The sequence below is a fragment of the Trichogramma pretiosum genome, unplaced genomic scaffold (assembly GCF_000599845.2).
Source record: "Trichogramma pretiosum strain Unisexual culture from Peru unplaced genomic scaffold, Tpre_2.0 scaffold3, whole genome shotgun sequence".
NCBI classification, from domain to species: domain Eukaryota; kingdom Metazoa; phylum Arthropoda; class Insecta; order Hymenoptera; family Trichogrammatidae; genus Trichogramma; species Trichogramma pretiosum.
The window spans coordinates 4,213,316-4,220,709 of NW_019641698.1; positions in this window are offsets into that span (position 1 = coordinate 4,213,316).

Consider the following 7,394-nt stretch of genomic DNA (forward strand, 5'->3'; position numbering starts at 1 on the left):
AGGGCAACACACAACACGTATAGCGGAAAGAAAAAAAAAGGCACGCCGCAGCGAGAGACGTTTAACGTCGGACCCGCGACCGCGTGCATAATGTATGCATAAGTTCGAGTAGCTCGCGAGCTGCAAGGAATATATCTATAGCTATATATTTTCATATGCAAGTACACTGCGGATCGTGCACTCATTTGATGTGTGCGTGTGTGCATGTGTATGTGTGTGTAGGGGGGTAAGCACCTCCTTTCGTGGGAGCCGAGCCTCCGACGCTCTTCAATCGCGTAGTCGTGAATTCAAAATGGCTCAAAGTGCTCGCAACTTACTGCCAGCTATAAAGCTCTCTCTCTCTCTCTTTTCTCTCCGCATGGGCGCAGTATAACTCGCAGGTAGTGCATGTATTTGTACGTGGGTGGCTCAACTTATACGAGCTGTGGGTACTTGGTAGCCCGCGCGAAGAAAAGCCGCAATGCCTGCGCCATTTTGCTTAATCCACCGGAAGAGGATAACTTAGGCTGAACTTTGCGCAAATGTGTGTGTTGGTGCTATTGTATGTATATATGTGCAGCGAGTCCATGCATACGATTATATCGTGCATCGGTGCAGCTCGCGCGGGAGGAAGAAATCGATAGACCAATGGTTCTCGCGAGTTTGGCGCCTCCGAGATAGCTTGCGCGAGCGTGGTTGCACCTCCACCACAGCACTGATGCTATTAAGCTGCGCCACTCTGTGCGCGCGCGCGTGTGTATGTATGCAACTACCTGCGCTGCACATACTTATACGCGGCTGCGTTTTATATACATCCAGCAACGAGGAGCTCCTGTGCATACTTAATGCCCTTTTATAGAGCTGATTCATTGCCTACACCTCTGGCTGGCCATGGCTGTGTGAGCGCGAGCCTATATACCCCTAGACTTATACTCGCACATGTATACCGCGAGTGGACGCGCGCACGATGATTTATCAGACTCAAGCCCGATTTCTACCGATGATAAATGCTATTATCAGCTCTTACTCTCAACAAAGCTACATACATAATACAAAGTGCCGCCGCTGCTGCTGCTGCTGCTTTATACCTATCCCCAGCAAGTGCGCAATTTATTCATGAAAAAGCTGCTCACGTAATGCAAGTCGGGGTAGCCGCCGCCGCCACCGATGCAATTGCGCGCCCCATGGGCACCAGTGGCGTCGTCGTCGTCGTCGTCGTCGTCTAGTAGCCGTATACAGATCGGTGGGGATAATGATAGCAAGTGCAGCGCGCGCAAGTCGATTTGCTTAGGCCTAGTAGCTGCTGCTACCCGCTGCTGCGATATAATATACATACGCGTATAAGCTCCACCGTTGATTGCACCGCGATGATAATGATGCCGCCGACGCCGCTCGGTAATGATGATTATAATATATAGCTGCAGCTCCGCACGCGTACGTATATGTATATTGACAGTCTTATAGTTAATGCATAAATGCATGCGGCGCGACATGCAGCATACAGGCATATACAGGTATAGGTACACGATGCGAGGGAAAAAGAAGAAAAGAGCTTGGGTAGCTACTAGGCGACTGCGCGCGCGAGGTGCGATGAATTTTTCATCGTCTCGACACCGAGTGACAATCAAAGAAACGCATACAGATATACACGTCGCCGTCTACTGGGCACGCACACACACATGCATGTACGCGACGCGTTCGTGCGAAACTTGAAAGTTATCGTGCAACGACCGGCCGCCACCGACACCACCGCGTCACGGCTACCACTTCGTCCATCGTCGTGTTGTGTCTGCTGGTACTACACACATGCAGCTTTGGCCCCCGCGCTCGCGCACGCGGATAGTTCTCCAAGTGTGTGTATGCAGTTCGCAGAAATTGTTCAAAACATGTTATTAAATTTTTATTCGCCACGCGCCCGCTGCTACTGCTGCTGCTGCTGACTGACTGATTAATACGCACCACCGAGAACCGAGACTTTATTATATTACATATATACTATTGCCTCTTGCACGTATACTGCACCACATCTATATGCATAAATTTAACGAGTAGCGACAATTGCAAGTACGACATTATTTATACACGAAGAAAGGAGAGCTGAATTATATATAATTATTCTCACGCGCAGTCTATGCTTATATAGTAGTGCGTATTTACACAGACGCCTTGCCATTTTTCGTCGGACTCGAACCGCGATTGAGGCGGGCTTGAAAATTAACGTCCGTACGTAGACGCGTACCCGTGTCTTCAAAATGTTTTTCCACCTTTTTCCACCTTCGTCAAAAATCGTATCACGAATAATGTATACATCTTGATACGATTCATTTTGCATGAATATCGTTATCATTTTCGCGGTAGCGGAATCAATGATTCATCGTCGATTAAATTTTCAATGGGGCTGAGCAATGATCCATGCATAATTGAAGATATCGCATGATTTCTAGGATATACATAAATTTATGAGGGTACGTTTCAAGTCCCTCCGCAGCTTTGCGGTGATATTAACCGGAAAAACCATCGACTGTGTACACGGCCGCATTCATTTAATTGCGACGTTCATAAAATATTTGCAAGGACCGTACACCGCGTTTAGATTGAATTTTATAATATATAGAAACGCCAATCGAAGAGAGCGTATACATACAGAAACAGATGTGATTTGCAATGTTGCGGCGCGGCCGTATCGAATAACATCGAAATTTCGCGCGTTAAGAAACGTAGCCGAGGGTATATCCTTTCGCGTATCTCTCTCTATACTGCCGCTCAATCGGTGTGTAGTGTGCGCGCCTATACGTGCGAGTGTGTATATAGGCAAAAAAGAGTCCAAGGTCTGATTCCGAAAAATCTTAGGAATATACGACGCTACCCGAGCGAGTATCGAACTACCTTTTTTTCAGGTAAACACCTCCGAAAGGGACGATTAAATCGCTTGTCGCTCGAGATCTTCGATCTCGCTGCTCGATGTAACCGTCTGCTAAGGTGTTGAAAAAGCTACTATATTTACACTGCCGCTATAAGACGTTGCTGCTGCTGCAGCCAGGAGTAGTTTCTGTGTAAATCCACTGCTATGACATGACCATACGCGCGCCAAACGAGCCAAGCTATCGAATTATGCGGTTTCGTCGCTCTTTTTTTCCTTCTCTGTCTACTTCTTTCTCTTGTACTCTTCAATTTTTCGACTTTTTGCGAAAGAAATCACGGAGAGAAATATTACGACGGAAGCTAAATAAAACCTATCACTTATGCAATTAGACAGGCATTAGGTACGCATATATAATACAAACATGAATCTCGAATAAGTATTATCCCCCCCCCCCCCNNNNCCCCCCCCCCCACACACACACATACACGTGCACATATTTATATCGGAAGCTGTAAAATGTGTAAGTAGCTTAGTGCCGATTGAACCGTTACGCGTAATAGTAGGCGAGCGAATATAATAATGTCAATTAGAGCCGCCTCTGGAAAAATACGCGAAAGGCAGAGAAAATTGCCATTATATGCACACGCGCGCTCGTGGCTCGCTCGACTATCTAATTATGCGTATGACTTTGGCATGACAAATTGCTCGAGCGTCGGCATCACGGCTAAGCTGCACGATGTGTTTAGCGCCGATGCACCACGCGAGTCTCGATCGTAATGACCGCGACGATGCTGCGCGGAAAATCGCGCTCATTTGCTTTGCACATACATGCGAGAAAAAAACTAATCGCAAAGATGAGCAAACATACGTCTCAAATCCATCGTCGGAGCAGATGATTTATTTTTCTCGGTGTCATGAGAAAAAAATTTGCGTGTAATTGCTCGATTCATGCTCTCCTCACGTGCAAATGTATTGACGTACTCGAGTTTTCCGCATGATTGAGGCGGATATGCGGATAAGAAATAATAACGCTCGGAGTTATCTGTCTCGCGTACGATTGATTTTTATCTGTTTTTTTTTAATAAGCAGAATTGTGCCTGTAGGAAGTACTTGTCGGGGAAGTGAAATTATTGCAAGAAATCAATCGAATTCGACAAATGTCGCTTTGTTCTAGTTTTTCATTTATTAAACGTATCCAGTGCATTTATGACGACGTAATAATCTAATTTATTGCTTCACCATTAATTGTAAAATAATTAGAAGGAATTGTTATGTTTCGAATGTGTACACCTTTCTCTTATTTCAACAAAAAAGGGCGTTGTCCGTATCATTACTATAAAAAGAGCTTAAAAAATATGTCTAAAATTTAAAATTAAATAAACTTCAATTACTAAGAATAATTTTTCGAATTAAGCTTGTACAGAGTAGCTTGTAGAATTTATCTTTTAGTTTATTTTAATTAGATGTCATTATTGCCATAAAATTTAACTTCATGACTTATTTATGCGATTTATTAACTATTTCATGAAACCAACTATTCATGAAACCAACTATTCATGATTTGCTTCCTGCTCCTATGATGCCCTATGATGTACTATTGAAAAGTAACTTTGAAAAGAACAAACACGTTATTTGATGTTTTATAATTATATATGACATACATGACTAAAATATTTTATTATAGTAAGTTTGAAACTTGAACTCATTTTAGTAAAAGTTCGCTAATTACTATAATAAAAATTGTATCGATTTAATTCTACTAGGGTGGCGGCACCAGTGAATGAATGGATTCACAAAATTATGCTTATAATCAATTGATTTAAAATCTAAATTTGCATTAATCCCTAGCGTGCATTCAAATTTGTGTTCATTAGGACTTATTTCATGAATAAAAAAATTGAAATACATGAAAAATAATATTTCATAAAGTTATAAATGATATAACTCAATAAAATGGGGTACCCCAGTGAATGAATGGTAAAGAACCAATTAATGAATACTCTGGACCCAGTGAATGAATGAATTATATTATGAGAGAGCATTGACAGGTTGAGAATTTTATCGACATTATGTCCAGTTTTTTCAAAGTTTTTATTTTACGTTTTTATTGTTCGTTTCGGTTTTAGCCATCTTTAATAACTAGTTTAAATTAAGTTAAAATTAGCTTATAATTAACCTAAATCTAAACGATGTACGCACTGCGCCCTGCATGCATCGTCTGCGACCTAACCTCAAACGTTGGCGGGACGGCAAAAACATTGTCTTTTCATTTACTGGTATCGCGCCATGCCAAGTCGCATTATCCCAGTAAATGAATACATTCATTCACTATCGACTCTATATGAATTTTTGTGAAAAAGTGAAGCTAGTTTAACTAAAACTGATCATAGTATTTCAAACTTCAAGCATCAATAAAATAAAAATAATTTTTTGACATGGGTTAAAATTTCCTTTCATATTTTAATTTTAATCTTTTCTTGGTCATTCATTCATTGGGGGTCATTCATTCATTGGTGCCGTCACCCTATATGGCGCATTGGGAACCTGCAAGTAGCAAAATATCAAATTCTGCAATTTGTCTGTAAATTTAATTCAAGTTATTAGTACTAACTCTTAAATAATTTACAATTTGATATGCTATCTTGCATAGCTGTGCCGAAATAAGTTCCGGCCGGAATGTGTCTTTGCCTTAGCAGCCTCATAAGACTCACGCTTTCTTGTATCCAAGCGAGTGTAGTTCGTCATGGGATAAATCACCTCACGTATCCCCCTTTTTATGTATTAGTGTCCTATACTAGCGCTCGTATGATATCGCTCATTATTTTGCAGAACTGATCAATATTTTTTTAATAAATCATAATTTTCGCTCTTTTTATGCAAAGAAGAACAAAAAATGTTATAAAAAAAATCGTGTATAAAACATATTATCTAAATTTTTGAGAATATCAATATTTAATATTATGATAAAGGTACAATTTTTATAAAAACGCTCAATAAAAATAAATTAAGTTGGTTTTAAATTAAAAAACAGCTGTCATATTATTATTTGCTTAACAGCTTTGACATTATTTGTATTAACAGCTAGCATATACAAATAATGCTCTAAAATTTATGAAGAAATCGCTTGGATTCGATGAAAGAACCCGTGTGAATTTTTTCGTAATTTTCGGAGCAATTTATGACAATATAGTGGTAGTAAAAAACCGTTGTAAAGTCATTGGCAAAGAGCTTTCGGATAAAAAATGTTATTTTTAGGTATCACCACTAATATAAACTAATTAAAGCTTTATTATTGATAAATTAATTATAAATCTTTAATTTGATCTAATAAAAAGAGGATAAAGTGTGATTACATTTTGAGTCTATAGCTGCGAAAGCCAACAGAAAATATTTATTGGCAATTCAAGGGAGTTTACAAATGTATAAAATGAATGACCCAATAATGTCTGGTTCAAAATTTCATTTTCAAGAATCATAGAGCTTCTATGAGGATGATATTCATATCGCTCCCTCTATGAAGAAGCAATTACTTTATTCAAAATAGTTTATTTTTTATGTAGCGTAACTTCAGTCGATAACTTAAACGAATTCAGTAGAGCAGAAGAAAACAATCTCAGTAGGCAAATTTTTATTAATACATCTACATCAAATGATTCATTATAAAAATCTCTATAAAAAAAAATATATCGTACGAGAAAATATAAAATAAGAACTGAGAGATGGATGTTAAAATTTTGATCCGTTGAAAAATGAATATTTATCTGGCGTCAAACTATAGCGTGTTCGGTAGATTATTTCCTTGTAATTTACACGCAATATACATACAAAACACCATTTTGTTTAGCTGTGGCTCGGATTTACGCGATTTTCAACATTTGCACGCGTTTAAAGAAAGTTGGATACGGGCGAGTATACATCACCTGTCAGCAGCACACGCACAAATCGCAGCCATGTTCTTTCACACAAGCCAGAAATTATTACGTGTACGCGTGTAAGAGCCAGAGGAAGGCTTTTTAAATTGCAGATCGTCTCGATGTGATTCTCTCTCTTTTTCTCTTTCTCGAACAAGATAAATTTTGCTCAAATATATATGAGCAATTACGAGTAGTTATAAGCGTGTCAAGTTGTCGGCCGGTAACAGCAGTAGCAGTAGTAGCAGCAGCAGTAGCAGCAACAGCAGCATGATATCAAACAAAAGATATACAAAACTAGCTAGTCGCATTATGTATGTAAGTAAGCAGTGCGCGAGAGAGCAGCCATGACGCGACGCCAGCGTTAAATCAATTGATTTGCATCGCATGTCTCGGCTCGCTCTCTTGGCTCTGTGCGACGAAAAGAGTTGCAGCGATGCTCGGCTACTCTACCTCGCGGCTATCAAAGTGGGAGCCTCCACTCTCTGTCTCTCTTTCTCCTTCCTTCTTAGCCATCGTACAGGCGCTGCTGCTGCTGCTGCTGCTGTGCGCGAGCAAAAGAGACGGGCAATGTGCATGCATGTGTGAGCAGTGCTCGTGCTGCATATACTACAACATGCGCTGCGCTCGGTGGGCGTCCG